Source organism: Heterodontus francisci, chromosome 10 (genome assembly GCF_036365525.1).
Source record: "Heterodontus francisci isolate sHetFra1 chromosome 10, sHetFra1.hap1, whole genome shotgun sequence".
Lineage (NCBI taxonomy): Eukaryota > Metazoa > Chordata > Chondrichthyes > Heterodontiformes > Heterodontidae > Heterodontus > Heterodontus francisci.
Genome location: NC_090380.1, coordinates 47194336 through 47218023, shown reverse-complemented (window position 1 = coordinate 47218023; position 23688 = coordinate 47194336). Strand labels below are relative to the sequence as shown.

Below are 23688 nucleotides of genomic sequence, written 5' to 3'. Positions count from 1 at the left end.
GGTAAAACTTACATAAAGCTGTCCATGTGTAAAAACAGGCCTAGGAATATAAATACAAATTTTGTCAAGAGTCTTGTGACTTGTTTATAGTCATAGAATATGGAAGGCCAATTGGGAACCGTTTTCTCCAAAGCTGAAAAGGCAGGTTTATATGTGATGGGCTCATTATTTGAGGAATAAATACTATTTTATTGAAATCTGCCTGTTATAATTTCAGCATCTATCATCAAAGAAAACAGCTTCCTAGCTACCAATCTTGTTCCATGACAAAGTCTTAGTTTAGGATTTAAGTTTCATGGCAACATTATAACTGGTCCTTTCTTGAGTCTAAGTTTGTGCGGTGGCATGCCCATTAGAGTTAAGACTGTGCAGAACCTCTGGACGGTGTAGACTGTAACCATCTTCTTCATCTATAGAATCAAGGCTCATGTATATTTTAATTCACATGACAGCTTTTCTAAAACTTTTTTCATTCAAATCTAATGAATCTTCATTTTTATCACAAAGGATAGCTTTCGAATAATAAGTTGCATCAAATAACTGTCCCCACCATTTTGCCACACTTAACCAATTTCATCATTGCATCCATCCCACTCATGCCATCCCCATCCCATTCATCCCATCCCTCGCATGAATCCCATCCCATTCCTCACCAAAACAATCTCTCCAACCAGGGTTACCACACCAAAACTCACAATGGCTATAAAATCTCATACAAATGTTTGTCACTGGGATTTCAACATAGCCTGACAATGAACTTGCATAGTGAAAGCCAGTCATACAATCACAGATTTTGTCCTTCCAAACTTGGGTTCAGTCTGGAAAAACTGTGGTGAAGGATGGGAGGTTACAGATCTCTCACTGATTATAGAAGTAGTGAGACTAATTTACTGTTGTAGCACTCAAACACAGCACTGAAGCATTTTGGGTTCCATGCATTATCAGGAAGATTGCACTGATCGCAATATGTTGAATTAGTCTAGAAATAATACATCCCCAGATATCATAGGATCGTAGGAAATAAAAGCAGGAGTAGGCCACTCAGCCCGACGAATCTGCTCCATCATTCAATATGATCATGGCTGATCATCTACCTCTGCCATTTTTCCCCACTATCCCCATATCCCTTGATGTCATTAGTATTCAGAAATCTATCAATTTCTGTCTTGAACATGTTCAGTGATTGAGCTTCCACAGCCCTCTGGGGTACAAAATTCCAAAGATTTACCACCCTCTGAGTGAAGAAATTCCTCCTCATCTCAGTCTTAAATGACCTGCCCCTTAGTCTGAGACTATATCCCCTTGTTCTAGACTCACCAGCCAGGGGAAACATCCTATCCACATCCATCCTGTCACACCCTGCAAGAATGATGTAAGTTTCAATGAAATCATCTCTCATTCTTCGAAACTCTAGAGAATACAGGCCCAGTTTCTGCAATATCTTCTCATAAGACAATTCCACCATCCCAAGGATTAGTCTGGTGAACCTCTTTTGCACTCCGTCTATGGCAAGTATGTCCTTCCTTAGATAAAGAGACCAAAGCTGTACACAATACTCCAGGTGCAGTCTCACTAATGCTTTATACAATTGAAGCAATACATCTTTACTCCGGTGCTCAAATCCCCTTGCAATGAAGGTCAACATGCATTCTCAATTGCTTGCTGCACCTGCATACTCGCATTTAGTGACTCATGTACAAGGACACTCAGGTCTCTTTGGACATCAACACTTCCCAACCTCTCACCATTTCAGAAATACTCTGCCTTTCTGTTTTTACTACCAAAGTGGATCATTGCACACATACTCACATTATATTCCATCTGCCATGTTCTTGCTAATTCACTTAGCCTCTCCAAATCCCCTTGAAGCCTCCTTGCATCCTCCTCACAACTTACATTCCGTCTAGTTTTGTGTCATCCGCAAATTTGTAAATATTACAATTGTTCCCCATATCCAAATCATTTATATAGATTGTAAACAGCTGTGGCCCAAGCACTGATCCTTGTGGCACATCACTAGTAACAGCCTGCCATCCTAAGAATGACCCATTTATTCCGACTCTCTGCTTTTCTGTCTGTTAACCAATTTGCAATCCATTGCAGTATATTACCTTCAATCGCATGCGCTCTAATTTTGTTTACTAACCTCCTGTGTGGGACCTCATCAAAGACCTCTGGAAATCCAAATACACCACATCCACTGGTTCTCCTTTATCTAGGCTACAATAACATCCTTTAAAAAATATCAATTATATCCTTGTCAGCATAATAAAATACGATTAGGTATCTTATGTCACATCCTTACTTTCCACTGTTTTTGGTGCCACTGCCACTACCAACAACCGCATGTGCATCACGCGCTCCAGTCCTCTGCATGTGCCAGGCTCTGCCCCCCAATCAACCCACCAACAGACACGCCCCTTAAACTGACCAAACAGTCCAGATGGACAAAAACTGAGTATTATCATTACAGATTCTCATAAAAAAGCACCAGGCTCCTCTTTGTGATAATTGAAGGAGTGTGAAAATCAAATATTCCTATTTCTGAGTGTCAGCTTGGCTCAGTGATAACACTCTCACCTCTGAGTAGGAGTGCGATTGTGATTGCTTCAGATGAGATGTTCGATGAACATAAAGGATTCCATGGTACCATTCAAATAAGAGATCAGAGTTCTTCCAACAATCCTTCCTCCAACAATGCCACCAAAAATCAATTTACTGGTTATGCATTTCGTTTTCTCTTTAGGATTGTCTTGCTGTGTGCAACATTATTCAACATAATAATAGAGATTGGGCTTCAACAGTACCACTGGATGTAAATTGCTTTTGGATGTTCTGAGGACATAAGGTACTATATAAATGCATGTTAATTCCTTAATGACTTCTAACACTTGGTCCAATGAAGATCAATGCCAGAATTTTCTGCTGGGTGGGAGGCTCTGCCCACCGGCCAAAAAGTCGGTGGCGAGCTTGCTTCCGCCGGGCCTGGGGAGCCAATCAGCGGGCTGGCCGCTCTTAGTTCCAACAGTGCCACTGGGAGTGGTGGCCACTCCTGGGACTACACCCAGCCATCACAAGCAAGGTGAAGAACGACCCCGGAATAAAGGTAGGTTTTTGGGGCCTCGCAGGGGACAATCGGCTGAGCCCTGATGAGGTGGGGGGGTGGGGTGGTGAGTGTGTTATTCGGTGAGGGTGGTTGGGACTTTGTGGGCGGCCCTCCGTGAGGCACAGGGTGTCCGATCAGGAAGCCCTCCGCAGCCCGCAAGGAGGTGGTATTCTTGGGGGCTTTGCTGTCCACCCTCTGAGGGTAGTATACCCACGTTGGTGGGAGGAGGCAATTAAGTGGCAGTTAATTGGTCACTTAAGGACCTTGATTGGCATGGGGTGGGCGGGCCGTTTCTCGCCGCTGCCACCCCATGTAAAATTGCATGAGGTGGGAGGGGGTTGGGAACGGCTCCCCCTGCCTCCCACTCAATTTTACGCCCCCCGCCTCCCCCCCCCGCAACCACCAGCCCGCTTGCTGGGGGGCCATAAAATCCTGGCCCGACAGTCAAAATTAAGGATAATTTCCCAGCTTTCAGCATCTGCTTCATTTGTGGAAGATTATTTAGATGAGATATTAACTGCTTTCTTTTTAACAATATGTCACTTTTTCTTCCTGGTCCAGTGAATGGATGGAAAACACTGGCAGGAACTGAGGCTACATGAACACATGAATATACACTGGCACACTGAAATGTGAACTGCATATGACGCTATCAAAATGCTATTATTAATATTTAATAACATTGCTTTCTTCTTCACTCATCTTAGCAAGTCCAATAAAGATACTGCAGCTGCTCCTCATGTACTAATATCTGTTGGCTTAATCACACATAAGATTTCTAAAGTAAAATGAAAAACTGGCAAAGAGAAACATAATATCTTCTGTGATACTCTGAAGGTGCTATTTCTCCCTTGCATGTGAGCTTTCCAAGTTTTAGCTAATCAAACAGCATTAAGACCCCACCAGCCTACTGGGCAAACAGGAACAAAAGTCAACTGGCACATCAGCGGTTACCTGCTGACTGTACTTCACAAGTAATTTTTATTATAAACCTGTTTATCTGCTAAACTGCATAAACTATATGTGACAACTATGGTTGCATTTATAGATGTCTCAAGATAATCCAATTTATAAAGATTATGAATGGCACATGAAGAATGCCACTTACTTGGTTACCATTTAATTTTAATTTCTCCTGTTTATGAGAGGTGACGGACAGGCGTGGTAATATAAAGTAGTAAAACTGTATGTCACTTTTGAATGTCACAGTACTGTCTATAGAACAATGACAGATTCAGCTCCCCAAAATAGGTACAATATCGAGCTCAAAACTTGATTAAAACTGTAGCACCAATACAGCAATTAATTAGTCGTTACTACAGTGGATTAGACAGAATCTGATCCTGTAAATTTTTTTAAAGAACCAGTTATCAACCAGTCAACTTTATGAATCATGAAAAATCTGTCAAAATGAAAATTATGCCTAAAATCTTTTAAAATAGAGTTAGGGGAGAAAACAAAGGTCATTTTTACGTAGCTTTACAAAGGAGATGTCATGAGTGACGTCACAGTGTGGGTATAATTGATTAAAATGTGTTATATATGCTAAAATGGACTGAAGCTGATTTATTTCTTTTGGGAAACATGGATACAGTAGTTATTTAGCAAACTATCTGCATATGCAATAAAAGTAATTAGAAAGAAACTGTGAATTTGGTTAATTAAAACTACATATTTCAAATGCATCCGAAATGATATTTAATTGTACTTTATTGAAAAAACATTTCCATGTCAGACCTGACCATTCTACTATACAGGAGCCCTTCCATCTGTGAATTAGTTTTATGGGGCATAAATCATAAACACAACAGTAGAGACAAGAATGATATCTTAAATGGGTAACACAGTCCTTTGTAGCCCAAAATAACATAGCAACTTAAACACAAAGTAAGTTTCCATAAAAAAACTCCACATATTTGTACACACAACTTTCCAATATATTGTATGATAACCTTTACTTAGAATCGTTGAAAATTTAAGGCACAGAAAGAGACCACTTGGCCCATCATGTCTGTGCCAGCCGAAAAACGATCCACCTATTCCAATCCCACCTTCCAACATTTGGTCTGTAGCCCTGCAGCTTATGTCACTTGAGGTGAATATCCAGACTCCTTTTGAATGAGTTGAGGGTTTCTGCCTCAACTACCCTTTCAGGCAGCGAGTTCCATACCATCACCACCCTCTGGGTGAAAAGTTTTTCCTCATCTCCCCTCTAATCTTTCTACCAATCATTGACTAGACCCTTTACCTCCACTCTATCCAGGCCTCTCAGAATTTTGTACATTTTAATCAGATCTCCTCTCAGTCTTCTCTGTTCCAAGGAGAACAACCCCAGCCTATCTAATCTTTCCCCATAGCTGCATTTTTCCAGTCCTGGCAACATTCTCATAAATCTCCTCTGTACCTTCTCTAGGGCAACTACATCTTTTCTGTAATGAGGTGACCAGAACTGAACACAGTACTCAAGCTGAGGCCTAACCAATGAGTTATACAGTTCCAACATAACCTCCTTGCTCCTGTATTCTATACCTCGGCTAATAAAGGAAAGGATTCCAGATGCCTTTTTAACAACATTATTGACCTGTCCTGCTACCTTCAGGGATCTGTGGACATTCATTCCAAGGTCCCTTACTTCCTCTACACCTCTCAGTATTTTCCCATTAATTGTGTATTCCTTTGCCTTGTTTGACCTCCCCAAATGCATCACTTCACACTTCTAAAGTTGAATTCCATTTGCCACTTTTTTGCCCATCTGATCAGACCATCAGTATCTTCCTGCAGCTACAGCTATCCTCCTTGCTATCTACCACATGGCCAATCTTTGTGTCATCCGCAAACTTCTTGATTGTGCCCCCTACATTTAGATCCAAATCGTTAATATACACCACAAAAAGCAGTGAACCCAGTACTGAGCTCAGTGGAACGCCACTGGAAACAGCCTTCCAGTCGCTAAAACAGCCATCAACAGTTACCCTTTGTTTCCTGCCACTGAGCCAATTTTGTATCCGCCTTGTTGCATTTCCCTGGATCCCATGGAGTTTTTTTTTTAAACCAGTCTGCCATGTGGGACCATGTCAAAAGCCTTGCTAAAATCCATGTAGACCACATCAACTACACTGCCCTCATCTATCTTCCTTGTTACTTCTTCAAAAAATTCAATCAAGTTGGTCAAACAAGATCTTACCTGAACAAATCCATAATCTTTGATTAACCTGCGTCTTTCTAAGTGACTGTTTATCCTGTCTCTCAGAATAGATTCCATAAATTGCCCACCACTGAGGTTAGACTGACTGGCCTGTAATTATTCGGTCTATCCCTTGTTCCCTTTTTTAACAGAGGTACAACATTAGCAATTCTGCAATCCTCCATCACCACACCTCTATCCAGTGACTACAGGAAATGATGGTCAGACCCTCTGCTATTTCTTCTCTTGCTTCTTTTAACAGCCTAGGATACATTTCACCTGGCCCTAGTGATTTATCAACTTTAAAGGATGCTAATCCTATTAATACTTCCTCTCTATCTCTGTTTGTCACCAATACTTCACACTCTTCCTTCTTAACTACAATATCTGCATCGTCCCCCTCTTTTGTGAAGACAGATGCAAAGTATTCATTAAGAACCATACACATCTTCCACCCCTACACATAGGTTACCATTTTGGTCTTTTATGGGCCCTACTCTTTCCTTAGTTATCCTCTTACTCTTAATATATTGATAAAACATCTTTGGGTTCACGTTGATTTTGTTTGCCAATATTCTTTCATGCCCTCTCTTTGCTCTCCTAATTTCCTTTTTGATTTCTCCCCTGCACTTTCTATACTCCTCTTGGCTTTCTGTAGTAGTGAGTTCTGAGTGCCGGACATAAGCTTTCCTTTCTGCCTTATCTTATCCTTGACATCCATGGGGATCCAGATTTGGCTGCCTCACTCTTTTTCTGTGTGGGAACATGTTTACCCTGAACCGCTTGAATCTCCCCTTTGAATGCCTCCCATTGCTCTGACACTGATTTATCTTCAAGTAGCTGTTTCTAGTCCACTTTCGTTAAATCACTCCTCAGCTAAGTAAAATTGGCTTTGCCCCAATTGAGAATTCTAACTCCTGTTCTATCCTTGTCCTTTTCCATAGTTATGCTAAAACTGACTGAATTATGATCACTACCACCAAAATGCTCTCCCATTAACACTCCTTCCACCTGCCCATCTTCATTTCCTAAAACTAAGTCTAAAACTGCGCCCGCTCTTGTTGGACTTGCTATATACTGGGCAAAAAAGTTCTCCTGAATGCACCTCAAGAATTCTGCTCCATCAATTCCTTTCACACTAAAACTATCTCAGTTAATATTGGGGTAACTAAAATCCCCTACTATTACTGCCCTATTGTTCTTGCACTTCAGAGATTTACTTACATATTTGTTCTTCTATCTCCCTCTGACTGTTTGGGGGAAGGGGTCCATAGTACACTCCCAGCAGTGTGATTGCCCCTTTTTTGTTTCTTAGCTCAATCCATATGGCCTCATTTGATGAGCCTTCCAACATATCCCTCTTCACAGCTGTAATAGTTTCCTTGACCATAATTGCCACTCCACCTCTTTTCTTATCCGCCTCCCTATTGCGTCTGAAAACCCTGTAACCAGAAACGTTGAGCCGCCATTCCTGTCCCTCCTTAAGCCATGTTTCTGAAATAGCTATATCATACTGCCATGTGTCTATCTGTGTCCTCAGCTCATCTGCTTTATTTGCTATACTCCTTGCATTGAAATAGATACCCTTGAGCACTGCCAAACTTTTTTTTTATTTTCTAACTCTCCTTCCCTGTCTTCCAGACTCATCCATTAATTTTCCGCCTTCCATTTTAATTTCTGATTTTGTTTGAGTCTACCCTCAGGTCCCCATCCCTCTGCCAAACTAGATAAAACTCTCCCAGCGCCATTTTTAAATGGTTTCAAACCCTGACAGCTGATATAAAGTTTTAAAGAGACCAGCACATTAAATTACAATAAAAACATTAAATTGAACATCAAAGCCCTACCTCCCCTCCCCAATTATCAAACAATATATTTATTTGTAGTTATAAATTAGGACAGAGTATACATCAAGAAATAATGGGAATTTTCAAGAAAGGTACTCCAATAATCATGGATGATTTTAATCTTCACATCGATTAGAAAAATCAAATTGGCAAAGGTAGCCTGGAGGATGAGTTCATAGAGTGTAGTCGGGACTGTTTTGTAGAACAATACATTCTAGAAACTACTAGGGAATAGGCTATTTTGGACCTGGTAATGTGTGATGACACAGGATTAATTAAAGACCTCATAGTAAGGCATCCTCTAGGCAAGAGTGACCACAATATGATAGAATTTCACATTCAGTTTTAGGGTGAGAGATGTGGGTCTGAAACTCGTGTCTTAAAATAAATAAAGCCAATTACACGGGTGCATAGCAACGCAGCAACATAGGAAATAGGTGTAGGCCATTTGCCCCTCAAGCCTGCTTCACCATTCAACTAGACCATGGCTGATCTTCGATCTCAATGCCATTTCCCCGTACCATCCCCATATCCCTTCATCTCTTTAATATCTAGAAATCTATCGATCTTGGTCTTGAATACACAATTACTGAGCCTCCACGACCCTCTGGGACAGAGAATTATAAAGATTCACCACCCTGAGTGAAAAAATTCCTCCTCATCTCAGTCCTAAATGGCTTACCTCTTATTCTGAGACTGTGTTCCCTGGTTGTAGACACCCCCTGGCCAGGGAAACATCCTTCCTGCATCTACCCATCTACCCTGTCAAGCTCTGTAGGAATTTTGTATGCTTCAGTGAGATCACCTCTCATTCTTCTAAACTCTAGAGAATGTAGGCCCAGTCTCCTCAGTTTCTCCTCATTGGACAATCTCGCCATCCCAGGAATCAGTCTGGTGAACCTTCATTGCACTCCCTCTATGGCAAGTATATCCTGCATTAGGTAAGGAGACCGAAACTGTACACAATACTCCAAGTACCGTCTCACCATGGTTCTACACAATTGAAGCAAGACTTCACTACTCCTGTATTCAAATCCTCTTGTAATAAAGGCCAACATACCATTTGCCTTCCTAATTCCTTGCTGCACCTGCATGTTAGCTTTCAGTGACTTATGAACAAGGATACCCAGATCACTTTGTACATCAATACTTCCCAATCTCTCACCATTTAAGAAATATTCTGCATTTCTGTTTTTCCTATCAAAGTGGATAACTTCACATTTTTCCACATTATATCCCATCTGCCATGTTCTTGCCCACTCCACTTAGCCTGTCTAAATCCCCTTGAAGCCTCTTTGCATCCTCCTCACAACGCACATTCCCACCTAGTTTTGTGTCATCTGCAAAATTGGAAATATAAGATTCTGAGGGGGCTTGACAGGGTAGATGCTGAGCAAATGTTTCCCCTAGTGGGAGAATCTAGAACTAGGGGGCACAGTTTCAAATTAAGGGGTCTCCCATTTAAGATGGAGATGAGGAGGAATTTCTTCTCTCAGAGGGTCATTAATCTTTGGAATTCTCTTCCCCAGAGAGCAGTGGAGGCTAAGTCATTGAATATATTCAAGGCTGAGTTAGACAGATTTTTAATGAACAAGGGAGTCAAGGGTTATGGGATAAGCAGGAAAGTGGAGTTAAGGCCTCAATCAGATCAGCCATGATCTCATTGAATGGCAGACCAGGCTCAAGAGGCTGAATGTCCTACTCCTGCTCATATTTCTTATGTTATGAGTCGAGTGAGCAGGCTGCCTCCACCTCCGCGAGGCCACAAGGGAGCACTGTGTTGCAGTATCCGAGCGTGGAGGCTGCCATGTCACTGGGATGGCTGCTTACCGTCCGTCTATTGTTTTCCTTTCTTTGCACAGTATCGATAATGACACTTGACGCTATATGTCTGGGAATCCTTCAATTGCTGGCATTACAGCAAGTGGTATGACCTGGTAAGGGAGATTACAGGTTACTCCACAGTGAAACAAAAACAAGAAATGCCGGATTCACTCAGCAGGTCTGGCAGCATCTGTGGAAAGAGAAGCAGAGTTAACGTTTCGGGTCAGTGACCCTTCTTTGGAACTTCCAGTTCCGAAGAAGGGTCACTGACCCGAAACGTTAACTCTGCTTCTCTTTCCACAGATGCTGCCGGACCTGCTGAGTGAATCCGGCATTTCTTGTTTTTGTTTCAGATTTCCAGCATCCGCAGTATTTTGCTTTTACTCCACAGTGAGATGGAAACCTCTGGGCAGATGTGCTTCCTTCATTGGCAGTAAATGATTAGACTTTTCTGGCTGTGTTTTCAATGGCAGCGTTAGCACAGGTACCTCAGACTGACTTCCATTCTATGCCCTTCATCCTGGGTCAGAGGGACTCAGTTGAAACATTCCTGAATCAAATGATCCCTGACATTCAAGTCATCCTGATGTCATGCCATGCACCGTGCCCAGTCACCTCTTTGTGTAGCTGGGGCACCTCTGTACAGCATCATCTCTCTCCACCTCCTCTCTCAACTTCTTCTCCTGCTCTTCTCCCGATGAGCTGTCTCCTTCCAGGGCCTCATCGTCCTTAAGGCCCACACCTCTCTGGAGTGCCATGTTACGGCAGACCACCACAATGACTTTGCAGGAGTGCGCTGCAGGGCACCACACAACTGGTCCAGCCACCGGAAGCGCTTCAGAAGCCTTATGGCCCCCTCAATGGTTGTCCCAGTGAGCAGGTGGCATCTCCTCTGTGCCTATGTCCAGGATTCCCATAGCAAGGTCAGTAGCCACGTCTTCAACAGATTTCCCTTGTCCTTCAGCATCCATCCACAGACTTTGGAGGTTGGAGTGAAGACTTGTGGCAGGCTGGACCCCCTGCACTGCCCAAGCACTGACTGCCCACTCTCCCACCACCTGTGCAGTACCAAGGTCACCTGCTTCCCAAAAGCTGAGTTCCCCTCAGCGCTGCTGACCCTTTTACAGGGCGGAGGTAATTCCTTGGGGCAGCCACGACTGAATCCCTACTCTGTACCTACCTCCCTTCAACTGCTCTGCCCCAGACAGAGCGTGCAACCAGTGAGTCCCCATGAAAATTTCAACTCCCTTTTAACAAGCTTATAATGAGCTCTTTAACAACTTTAATTGGGGAATGGATGGGATCGCGATCATGCTCTCCCCCTGCCCTGGTAAACATTGCCAGCACCGAGAACGGCATTGTGAAACTGACACACCAGCTGGCACCAGTATTTTCAGGCCCCACCTGCCTCCATTCCCAACCTCGGCATAGCCCGAAAATTCAGCCCTTAGATCAGAAATTAGATCTGGCAGTTTCTTGGCCTAATACCATTGTTGAGTGAAATATTTTCTCACTAAACAATCAAAGTCTGTAAAATGGTATCTCTGTGATGCTATGCTATCCTTACCTCAGAGTGCTTTTTAAAATTATATCATAGGTTAGGAAAAAGCTCAAAGATTGTTAACTGTCACGTGAATACATTCATGCTGCTTCATCAGATCCACCAAACTACCTCAGGTCCCATCAGCTAATTCAGATTCTGATCTGAAATGAAATCAGATGATGGTGTTAAAATTTACTGCAAATCTCCTTCAATCAAAATTTATGACACCTAATGAGCAATCAGCTGTAAGGTAAAATACTCAAGTATAAATCAAATTAGTTTTATTCTACTTCATAGTCATCTCAAGGCTTAGAGCATCAATTCTTTATTCATGTAACAAATCAAAATATGGATCTTTTCCAACATGAGATAAGACTTAACAGATTGTACTGTTAAAGAATTCATCCTGTGCTGTGGTTTAGGTCCCTGGAGTCACTGTAGACAGTTTTGCACAGAACTAGTTTGAACCCACGGGATACCAATAGCTGCAACATGAAACAGTGCTACGGGACCAAAACTGTCCCCTCAGAGATACAGGGCCCCCATCTACGCACATGCCCTGCGGTTCACTCAACCGTCAACACACACACACAAAATTACTGAAAAATTTAAACTATCGCTAAACTATATATCTTTTAAGCTTCAGTTTTGAAGGAAACAGCAGAATATAATGGGTTGAAATGAACAAAAGGAACACTTTGGGTTGCTGAATTTAAAAAGGTTAGAGATATAAAAAGAAAATAAAGGCTTCCATTTATACAGTGCCTCTCATGTCCTCAAGATACTTAACAGCCAACTGAATACCTTTGAAGTGTAGTCACTGTGTAGTGTAGGACACCCAGCAGACATTTTGCACACAGCAAGGTCTCACAAATAGCAATGGGATAATGACCAGATAATCTGTTTTAGTCATGTTGGTTGAAGGATAAATATTGACCGGGACACAGGGAGGAATTGCCCCTCTTCTTTGAACAGTATCATGGGAATCTTTAGGTTCACCAGAAAGGGCAGCCAGTCTCAGTTTAACATCCCATCAGGAAGATAGCACCTCTGACAGTGCAGCACTGCCTCAGCACTACATGCAAGTAACAGTCTGGATAATGGGCTCAAGTCTCTGGATTGGGATTTGAACCCACAACATTCTGCAACCTAGTAATCAGTATGGGAAAGGTATATTTGGAAAATTATTCTAAATTTGATTGCAATTGTAGAACAGCAGACACAGGTTCAAACTTGTAAAAGACTAATGTAGGACTGAGATCAGGAAGTTCTTTACACAAAGAGTAATCAATATGTGGAATGGGCTCCAGGGTAGCTAAATGGGGGTAAAAACTAAGAGATCCTTTCAGTAACAAGTGAAAGCTGCACTGGGCAGGGAGGGAACCTTAGGGTAATTCTGTATGAATGAATGAAGATAGGCTGACTGGCAATCCTCATCTGTAATGATCTTGAGATCATGTCAAAACAGAACTAAAAAGCAAGTGAAGCCACTGAAAGCAGGCTTTTCAATATTTGTATCTTGCAGGTGAATTCCCAATATAACAAAGCTGATAATAATGGCCTGAAAATTGCGGTCAGCAGTAAGCAAGGGCATTCACCACTCACTTCAAAGAAAGTTGCCAAAAAGATCTAGCAATCTCTGTGGTGGGGTTTTCCTCTTTCCTGACAGCAGGTTAAATAAGGCACCAAATTAAGAAGATGTCTTGGTGTGCAGCAGCAGTGATGCCAGCAAGCAAGTTGACAACTAATCACACTGAAGTATTCACACACAGCAAACCAGGAAGATAAAAGCACTTAAAATCCTTCGCTTTTAATTGATGTTTTCAGATAGGTAAATCAATAAGTATGCTTGGATTAAGATAGAAGCTAAAATAAAGATAAACTTACAAACAAAAATGAAAAACGTATGCTTTTTTAAATGTGTATTTTTTTTTAATCATTATGGAGAAATTTGACATTCCGCAATTATAAAATTAGTTTCTCAAGATCTGTGAGGGCATTTAGCAGTAACTATGAAGTTACTACACTGTTAAAAACCCAGTTTTACCTCATTCAACAACGTGTAACTATTTCAAGGGTTTTTACAGCCAGGCTAACAGAACAAGAGTGAAAATTCCTCAGGAATTCAATTGATTACTGTTGATTGCAGTTTGGAGATTGCCTCAACAGCTCACCTTCTGGAGCAGTGTAAAAATCATTGGATTTCTGCATAATTCTGCACAGGTGCAGACTCCAGAAGTTACTGTCAGTTTCAGTGGAGTAACAGCAGCAAACGTAGACAGTTTAACCATCATTACCACACCAAAATGTGGACCATCTATGAAGTGTTTTTTTTTATATTCCAGTAGGATGATGGCAGCTATATTGTGACATTCATAGCAAGAAGCAAAAATATCAAAGTGAAAAGGACCATCCTGGTATTCCAAGCGATGTAAGCTTTGGATGATGCAGAAGGCAGCACATTAGTGCATCAATATCAGATATTGGTGAAAATGGACTTGTGTCCATTATCTACAAACACTGAGGGTGGAATTTTATGAGTGCCATGATATTCCCAACGGGACTGGAAGTTGCCATAACTTCTGCTTCCGCCGCAATTCCCGTTCCTCATGCGATTTTGTATTTAAATGAGCCCTGTAGCGACGGCACAGGGGACATGTGGGATCATGCAGCGGGGGCGGCCTTTCATTGGTGCAGCCTGCTGTCACAGTCCCAAGTACTATGATTGCCACAGATGTAAAACATTCTGTGCTTGCTGCTGCATGCAAGTATTTTCAGATTAACCTAAATTGAAGTTTTTACTTAAACCAAAATGTTTTTTGCCTCCCTTAGTTTATGAAAGCCACCACCAACATCACATCTTGAATTTTCCCTGCAGCCAAAGTGAGTCACACGTCAGCTGGCAGGCTGCATCCCGCCCCACGGTTCAGTGATGCCTCCCTGCAGGTTCTCCTCCACGCTGTCAAGGAAAGGCGGGTGGTCCTCTTCCCTGCAGATGGAATACGAAGATGCTCCAGCCTCACCAAAGTGGTGTGGATGGAGGTAGCAGAGGAAGTCTTGCACCGTGGGGTCACTTGGAGAACATGGGTGCAGTGCCGCAAGTACATCAATGACTTACTAAGATTAGTGAGGGTAAGTGGTCCTGGTGAAGCATATCCATGGTTTTCTTCCACGGCTCCGTATCTTTAACGCAGCGGGTACACAAGGAATGCAGTGCAATGCATGAGCAGACTTGGTGCTATTCACGAAATGATTTTGCACCAAGATGAAGATTGGCATTGTTTAGGTGGTTGGATGGGTCATAGAAACATAGAAAATAGGAGCAGCAGTAGGCCATTCGGCCCTTTGGGCCTGTTCCACTATTCAAAAAAGATCATGGCTGATCGTTTAATTCAGTACTCTGTTCCCGCTTTCTCCCCCATATCCCTTGATCCCTTTGGCATTAATATATCTATCTCCTTCTTGAATATATTTAATGATTTGGCCTCCACTGCCTTCTGTGGTAGAAAATTCCACAGGTTCACCACCTTCTGAGTGAAGAAATTTCTCCTCATCTCAGTTCTAAATGGCATACCCCATATCCTGAGACTGTGACCCCTGGTTCTGGACTCCCCAGCCATCGGGAACATCCTCCCTGCATCTAGCCTGTCTAGTCCTGTTAGAATTTTGTAGGTTTCTATGAGATCCCCTCACATTCTTCTGAACTCTATTGCATATAGGCCTAGTCGGCCCAATATCTCCTCATATGTCAACCCTGCCAACCCAGGAATCAGCCTGGTAAATCTTCTTTGCACTCCCTCCGTGGCAAGAACATCTTTTCTCAGATAAGGAGACCAAAACTGCACACAATACTCCAGATGTGGTCTCACCAAGCCCTGTATAACTGCAGTAAGACATCCTTGCTCCTGGACTCAAATCCTCTTGCAATGAAGGCCAACATACCATTCACCTTCCTAATTGCTTGCTGCACCTGAATGCTTGCTTTCAGCGACTGGTGTACAAGGACAGGTCTCGTTGCACCTCCCCCTTTCCCAATCTCTCACCATTCAGATAATAATCTGCCTTTCTGTTTTTACAACCAAAGTGGATAACCTCACATTTATCCACGTTATCCTTCATTGTCCAAATTACACTCTTTGCATCCTCCTCACAGCTCACATTTCCCCCCGCTTTGTGTCATCTGAAAACGTGGAAATGTTACATTTAATTCCGTCACCCAAGTAATTAATATATATTGTGAATAGCTAGGGCCCAAGCACTGATCCCTGCAGTCACTGCCTGCCTCCCAGAAAAAATACCCATTTATTCCTACTCTCTGTTTCCTGTCTGTCAACCAATTCTCAATCCATGCCAGTATATTACCCCCAATCCTATGTACTTTAATTTTGCACACTAATCTCTTATGTGGGACCTAATCAAAAACCTTCTAAAAATCCCAATACACCACATCCACTGGTTCTCCCTTATCTATTCTACTAATTACATCCTCAAAAAACCCCAGTAGATTTGTTAAGCATGATTTCCCTTTCGTAAACCCATGCTGACTTTGTCCAATCCCGTTTATGCTTTCCAGGTGTTCTGCTATCACATCCTTTATAATAGACTCTAGCATTTCCCCCACGACTGATGCCCTCCGAAAGACACAGCAGAACGAGTGATGTTAATGCATGTATGTAATGGTTGTGGTGCATCAGTTGTTATGTCATTAAATCTGCACTGTCTGCTACAGGATAAACAAACCCACAACCAGTGTGAGTGTATTAGAATGGGAGGAGGGCTCCCTGACATAAGGCTGAGGAGGAAGTGTCGGAAATTGCGAGAGAACAGGGAGGCAGGGCAAGTGGAGATAGCGAGGTAGGAGCCACAAGGCATAAGGATGAAGTGTCATCTCCAATCTTACAGCCATATTTGGAAAATAAAGGAAATGGTGTGAACACATGTGTATCAAATGCTTAAATTGCCTCTGTTTGTGTCTCCACTGCAGGTGCCCACACTCGAGTCACAGAATGCCACATGGCCCAACAATCCTTTTCTGGGGAGGAAGAAGCCAATGTCCCAAAGGGTGCACTGACCCCTGCCTCTTCTTCCATCTCCACCCGCGCAGATACAGTCACTTAGTTTGCGGGATGTTTAAGATTAGAATCTGGGTCACAAACTGGTGTGCAGGACGAAAACTGAGGGAGCATGTGCCAGTCAGGTTCCCTGACAATTGGAGGACTGCTGGGGACAAGGCCCCTGCTCAGCCCCATGCTCATGATGATTGTTTGTTGCTATGAGAAGTCTGCTGGATGTGCAACGAAGCCATGTGGAAAACATGTCGAGATGCCCGAGGTCATGCGTGGCTTTGCAGATGCCATGAAGAAGTCCATGCAAGCCATGGGACATGGCATGCCTCAAGCATTTGAGTGTATGGCTAACTCAGTCAAGAGTTTGGCAAGCTCCATGATGAGTCTAGTTGAACACTCAAGCCATATTAGATCTGACCTGCATTCCACCACTGCTGCCGTTGGCTCCATGCAGCAGAGTCTAAGCGAGAGGGGGATGAGGAACCTGGACCTCCCTCTGGGTGTTCCTTCCCCTCAGGGAGACAGGCAGGTGCCATCATGCACCCAGATGGAGGAGGAAGATGTGCCAGCTGCCCTGGGGCCTCTCAGCACACCCTAGGGTAAGCGGCATCTCGTCCTCCCGTCCCAACATTGACCTCCTTGCCTCCAGCAGGTGAGCACACAGGGGTACTCAAGCACCAGTGCCTTAATATCTGCCTTCAAATTGCAGCCAGGTGGAAGACACAGCCACTGTTGCCTCCTCCTGCTCTCCTCGAGTATCCACATGGTTTCCATTGTCATTGGAGAAAATGGTGCAGATGGAATTCAGGGCAAGTCTCCCTACCTTCCAACCTCCTCTTGCCACCTTCCAGCTTGAGCCCACACCCCTTGACCCACCCAATGTTACCATTACCCTTCCCTTCGTAACCATTGAGTCTCCCCCCATTATCGTGCAGTGTAATCAATGTATTCATACCATCCCTTCTCCTGTTCCTATTCCCATCTCTATCTACATGCTAACTCTTACCCTTGAACGTCCTCACATCAAACTGCATAAAATTCCCATCTGAGTTTCAACCTCAGTTATGTCTTTAGGGTAACTAAAGAGTGATTCTCCACCAGAGGCAGGGGTAAGGGTGGGAAAGATAGTGAGAGGGTCATCTCGAGTTTCAGCAGCCAGTTTCAGAGTGGCACTGACAAAGATCTGGGGACTGCAGCGAGAGACCAAAACTGAAGATTCAAAAGAAATAGAAAATTATATTTCATCCTCAAAAGAAATGCCGACCTTTTTATGTTTGCAGTTAGCTATTTATCATGAAGTGCTAATAGCTTATGTGAGTTTACTTGATCAACCCATAAGGAGCAAATAGCAAACAGTGGAAATACTTCAGGCTCCAAACAATTCCCATTTTGTACAATAAACACTCCTGCAATATGTAGTTCCCGGCAATTAATTTTTAATCATTTCACCAACACAGCAACTCCAGTTATAAAGTGGATTACTCTTATCCAACTAATAGCTTGCACTACAGCCTCTGGAACTAGCCATTTTCTAATATGACAAAATGTTTCATTTATAGTTTATGAGCACCCATGTTGTAACAATCCACAAGGGAGACACTGCAACAACAGCATAAGATTTCTGGTCTATGAGTAACTTTCACTATGAATGAAAACTTCACCCCTAACTAACAAGCTATGAAAGTTGTAGCTGTTACAAATGTTTCGGAGACTTAAACTGTTGTCACGTGACTGCCTCAGGGCTCGAGTTCAGATTTTTGTTAGGATTATTTGTAGTTTTTGCACCAGAGCATCTTTATCTCTCTCACGTAAGTAACTCTATTCACACCTTTAAAGAGGATGGGAATAATGAAACACTCTGTATTCAGTGCTGCAAAATGACCCGAGCATGTTTTTAGCTGCCTCAGAGAAAAACAGAAAACACTGGAGATGTTCAGGACAGGCAGCATCCATTGAGAAAATACAAGCCAGCTGACATTTCAGATACAAACCATGCTTCTGAACTGCCACAAATATTTGACTGAAAAACATGCAAAAGGTCTTACTCTCCAAATAGGTAAGAAAAAGAAAGTGAGGCAGATCTTCTTGAATCATGAGGGACACTATTTCATCAGTCTCTCACAAATACTGCTAAGCCCCATCTAAGATTACAGCATCCTGAAGTGGCTGTCAGATTTTTTCTTTTTGACTATTGTTCCTCAAATCTGCCCCACCTCACCACCCCAGCAACCTCACCCAACTCCCCCACCCACCTTACCACCATCTCCCCCACTTCACCAACCCCCACCACCACCACTCCCCCCACTTCACCCACCCCCACCCCACCACCTCACCCAACCCCCCCTACCAACCCCATCTCCACCACCCCCCCATACCATCACCCACCCACCACCCCACCACCACAACCACCTCACCAACCCCCCACCCAGCACTCCCTCCACTCCACCACCCCAACCACCTCACCAACCCCCCACCCACCACTCCCTCCACTCCACCACCTCACCCAACCCCCCCATCTCCACCCCAACCACCTCACCAATTCCCCCACCCCCCCTAACCACCAACCCCCCACCTCACCCCCACCTACCACCACACCACACCCCAATGTAGCCAGTGAACTGGTAAGGACCTGAAGCCACTGGTAGCATTTTGAGAAGCTAATCCACCTGTAACTGCAATCTCAGAGGAAGTGACACTTTGCCGTAATGTCACAGAAGCAATAACAAAGCTGTAATTGGCCATGTAACATTCTATTTGAGATTTACCAGTCCCTTCACATCCTGCAACAGTGGAAGACCTGTATTGTTGCTCTCTCTTTTCTCCTTTGAAATTAATACCACATTCACTGCCTCCTCTTGCTTTAACCTCATTTCTGCAACAACTGCATCACCTGAATCTTGATTTCATCCACTTCAATCATTGGTTATCATTCCATTATCTTTTGTTTCTCACAAAGCCCAGTTTCATCCCTTTCTATTTGCTTTTCCAACTTCCTTCTGATAATTATGACTCCAACTTCTGATCCAAATGAAGTTCAAGTACTTATATCAATTCTAGTAGCCTTGACTGCTTGCTTCAGCTCCTTTGAGTCATCTGACTTTGATCTCCTGTGACAAAAATCTCTCATGTTTCCCTAAATTCATCAGCTGTCTCTATCATTCTGCTCATCCTGGTAACTCTTGCAAACTTTTCACTTTTTTGTCAAGTCAAATCAACGTACTCCAAATTCCTTCTTGGCAACTTCTTTGTTCACCATCAGCAATGGCTCCATGTAGGGTAGGCGGTGGCGTAGTAGTATTATCACTGGACTAGTAACCCAGAGACCCAGGGTATTCCTCTGGGAACATGGGTTCGAATCCCACCACAGCAGAAGGTGGAATTTGAACTGAATAAAAATCTGGAATTAAAAACTAGTCTAATGATGGCCATGAAACCATTGTCGATTGTTGTAAAAACCCATCTGGTTCACTAATGTCCTTCCTTTAGGGAAGGAAATCTGCTGTCCTTACCTGGTCTGGCCTACATGTGACTCCAGACCCACAGCAATGTGGTTAACTCTTACATGCCCTCTGAAATGACCTAGCAAGCCACTCAGCTGTACCTAACCGCTACAAAGTCAATAAAAACGAATGAAACCGGACGGACCACCCGGCATCGACCTAGGCACCGGAAATGACAACGGCAAACCCAGCCCTGTCGACCCAGCAAAGTCCTCCTTACTAACATCTGGGGGCTTGTGCCAAAGTTGGGAGAGCTGTCCCACAGACTAGTCAAGCAACAGCCTGACATATTCATACTCACGGAATCATATCGAACATACAATGTCCCAGACACTGCCATCACCATCCCCGGGTACGTCCTGTCCCACCGGCAGGACAGACCCAGCAGAGATGGTGGCACAGTGGTATACAGTAGGGAGGATGTTGCCCTCAACATCGACTCCGTACCTCATGAAGTCTCATGGCATCAGGTCAAATATGGGCTAGGTAACCTCCTACTGATTACCACCTACCACCCTCCCTCAGCTGATGACTCAGTACTCCTCCATGTTGAACACCACTTGGAGGAAGCACTGAGGGTGGCAAGGGCACAAAATGTAGTCTGGGTGGGGGACTTCAAAGTCCATCACCATGAGTGGTGATGGTAGCACCACTAATGACCGAGCTGGCCGAGTCCTAAAGGACATGGCTGCTAGACTGGGTCTACGGCAGGTGGTGGGGGAACCAACACGAGGGAAGAACATACTTGACCTCGGCCTCACCAATCTGCCTGCCGCGGATGCATCTGTCCATGACAGTATTGGTATGAGTGACCACCGCACAGTCCCTGTGGAGACAAAGTCCCGCCTTCACATTGAGGATACCGTCCATCGTGTTGTGTGGCACTATCACCGTGCTGAATGGGATAGATTTCGAACGGATCGAGCAATGCAAAACTAGGCATCCATGAGGCGCTGTGGGCCATCAGCAGCAGCAGAATAGTACTCAACCACAATCAGTAAGCTCATAGCCCGGCATATCCCCCACTCTACCATTACCATCAAGCCAGGAGACCAACCCTGGTTCAATGAAGAGTGCAGGAGGGCATGCCAGGAGCAGCACCAGGCATACCTCAAAATGAGGTGTCAACCTGGTGAAGCTACAACCCAGGACTACTTGCATGCCAAACTGCATAAGCAGCATGCGATAGACAGAGCTAAGCGATCCCATAACCAACGGCTCAGATCTAAGCTCTGCAGTCCTGCCACATCCAGCCATGAATGGTGGTGGACAATTAAACAACTAACTGGAGGAGGTGGTTCCACAAATATCCCCATCCTCAATGATGGGGGAGCCCAGCACATCAGTGCGAAAGGTAAGGCTGAAGCATTTGCAACAGTTGATGATCCATCTCCGCCTCCTCCTGATGTCCCCAGCATCACAGATGCCAAAATTCAGCCAATTCGATTCACTCCACGTGATATCAAGAAACGACTGAAGGCACTGCAAAAGCTATGGGCCCTGACAATATTCCGGCAATAGTACTGAAGACCTGTGCTCCAGAACTTGATGCGCCCCTAGCCAAGCTGTTCCAGTACAGCTACAACACTGGCATCGACCCTGCAATGTGGAAAATTGCCCAGGTATGTCCTGTACACAAAAAGCAGGACAAATCCAACCCGGCCAACTACCACCCCATTAGCCTACTCTCAATCATCAGTAAAGTGATGGAAGGTGTCATCAACAGTGCCATCAAGCGGCACTTGCTTAGCAACAACCTGCTCAGTGATGCTCAGTTTGGGTTCTGCCTGGGCCACTCAGCTCCTGACCTCATTACAGCCTTGGTTTAAACATGGACAAAAGAGCTGAACTCAAGAGGTGAGGTGAGAGTGACTGCCCTTGACATCAAGGCAGCATTTGACCGAGTATGGCATCAAGGAGCCCTAACAAAACTGAGGTCAATGGGAATCAGGGGGAAACCCCTCCGCTGGTTGGAGTCATACCTAGCGCAAAGGAAGATGGTTGTGGTTGTTGGAGGTCAATCATCTGAGCTCCAGGACATCACTGCAGGAGTACCTCAGGGTAGTGTCCTAGATCCAACCATCTTCAGCTGCTTCATCAATGACCTTCCTTCAATCATAAGGTCAGAAGTGGGGATGTTCGCTGATGATTGCATAATGTTCAACACCATTCGCAACTCCTCAGATACTGAAGCAGTCCATGTAGAAATGCAGCAAGATCTGGACAATATCCAGGCTTGGGCTAATAAGTGGCAAGTAACATTCGCGCCACACAAGTGCCAGGCAACAACCATCTCCAACAAAAGAGAATCTCACCATCTCCCCTTGACATTCAACGGCATTCCCATCGCTGAATCCTCCACTATCAACATCCTAGGGGCTACCATTTACCGAAAACTGAACTGGAGTAGCCATTTCAATACTGTGGCTACAAGAGCAGGTCAGAGGCTAGGAATCCTGAGGCGAGTAACTCACCTCCTGACTCCCCAAAGCCTGTCCACCATTTACAAGGCACAAGTTAGGAGTGTGATGGAATACTCTCCACTTGCCTGAATGGGTGCAGCTCCAACAACACTCAAGGAGCTCGACACCATCCAGGACAAAGCAGCCCGCTTGATTGGCACCCCATCTACAAACATTCACTCCCTCCACCACCGACGCACAGTGGCAGCAGTGTGTACCATCTACAAGATGCACTGCAGCAATGCACCAAGGCTCCTCAGACAGCACCTTCCAAACCAGTGACCTCTACCAACTAGAAGGACAAGGGCAGCAAATACATGGTAACACCACCACCTGCAAGTTCCCCTCCAAGTCACACACCATCCTGACTTGGAACTATATCGCCGTTCCTTCACTGTCGCTGGGTCAAAATCCTGGAACTCCCTTCCTAACAGCACTGTGGGTGTACCTACCCCACATGGACTGCAGCGGTTCAAGAAGGCAGCTCACCACCACCTTCTCAAGGGAAATTAGAGATGGACAATAAATGCTGGCCTGGTCAGCGACGCCCACATCCCATGAATGAATTTTTAAAAAAATGTGTCCCCTCTGGTTACCAACTCAACACAAACGTAAAGCTGTTTGCTAATCGAAACAAAAACAAATCTTCAATCAGTCTATCCATAATCCTGGGCTTGATAAAAGTTCAGCTAATATCCCACAATATGTGAAGTGGATCCAAGCCAACTGGTGAAGAATGAAACTATACACAGATCCTTTTCTTGATATTTGGTTTACTCACAGAATACATTACATACGTCTGCCTCCTATTCAACTACACCCTTGTGTCCAGAAAGCTCTCTTCATATTCAAATCCTTAATTGAACAATGCCCTTCAGCTGTTTACCTTTAACATAATTAACCATTAACACAATATTTCCTTTCCTCCAATCTCTCTCCACATCATTGGGCTCTTCTGACAACATTGCATCTTTGTTCTTGCAGAATACACTACAATACATCACACTCTATGAATCAGTCAGTCTTCTTAGGCAGTATAAAGTCAGCCAAGAACTCTTTGCTACCTTTACCTGGTCGAATTGCCATCTGCACTCCTCTGACCCTCTTATCTGTCACAGTGAAGTAAAGAAAGGTTTCATACCTCACCTTAACTCCT

At 44.0% G+C, this 23688-nt stretch overlaps 1 protein-coding gene across 7 annotated transcripts in view; it reads right to left on the bottom strand.

Moving 5' to 3' along the window:
- The window catches only part of dmd (dystrophin), a 1950296-nt gene that overhangs the window by 1323724 nt on the left and 602884 nt on the right, over positions 1 to 23688 (bottom strand). The gene's annotated exons all lie outside the window — the stretch shown is intronic.